Raw genomic sequence first — 610 nt, forward strand, 5'->3', positions numbered from 1 at the left:
CATTAAATTCTAAACCCTGACAACAAAGAACCAAATTCTTCCTAAGAATCAACCAGAATTAAAAGATTCCCCCCGCGTCAGACTGTACATAAAATAATCTCTGCCCCATTTACAGCGTTTCACACAGAACTTCTCGTCTCTCAAACTTCAGAACTGTACAACTTTGTTACAAACCACGCTTTTTCCAAGGAAAAGCTTCCGGAAAAAAATATTGCCACTTTCTTTTGTATTTTTTTTTTATTTTTATTTGTAACAAAAGAAAACAAACAAACAAAAAAAAGTTAGAATCTTTAAAAAAAACCCAAAATTAAAGTTAGCCAGAACTTGTAAGTGTGGGCAAGGGTGCGGGAAGGAGCAGAGTCGTGCTTCTTGGCTGAAGGTTTCTCCTCCCGACCAGGAAAGGGAATGCTTTTGGCAGATAAAAGATTATTTGCTGATGGCAGAGGTCTGGACCCCAGAACCCTTGTGCCATCCCCAAAGCACAGCAGCTGTTTCAGCCTGTGGGGTTCAGACACGCAGCGGCGAGCGCTGGGCACCAACAGGACCAAAAGCCTGAGGTTTCACCCCGGCAGGAGGCGGGTGGGGGGGGGGGTGGGACCCCCGGGGGGCA

Source organism: Antrostomus carolinensis, unplaced genomic scaffold (assembly GCF_000700745.2).
Source record: "Antrostomus carolinensis isolate BGI_N321 unplaced genomic scaffold, ASM70074v2 scaffold40458, whole genome shotgun sequence".
NCBI lineage: Eukaryota > Metazoa > Chordata > Aves > Caprimulgiformes > Caprimulgidae > Antrostomus > Antrostomus carolinensis.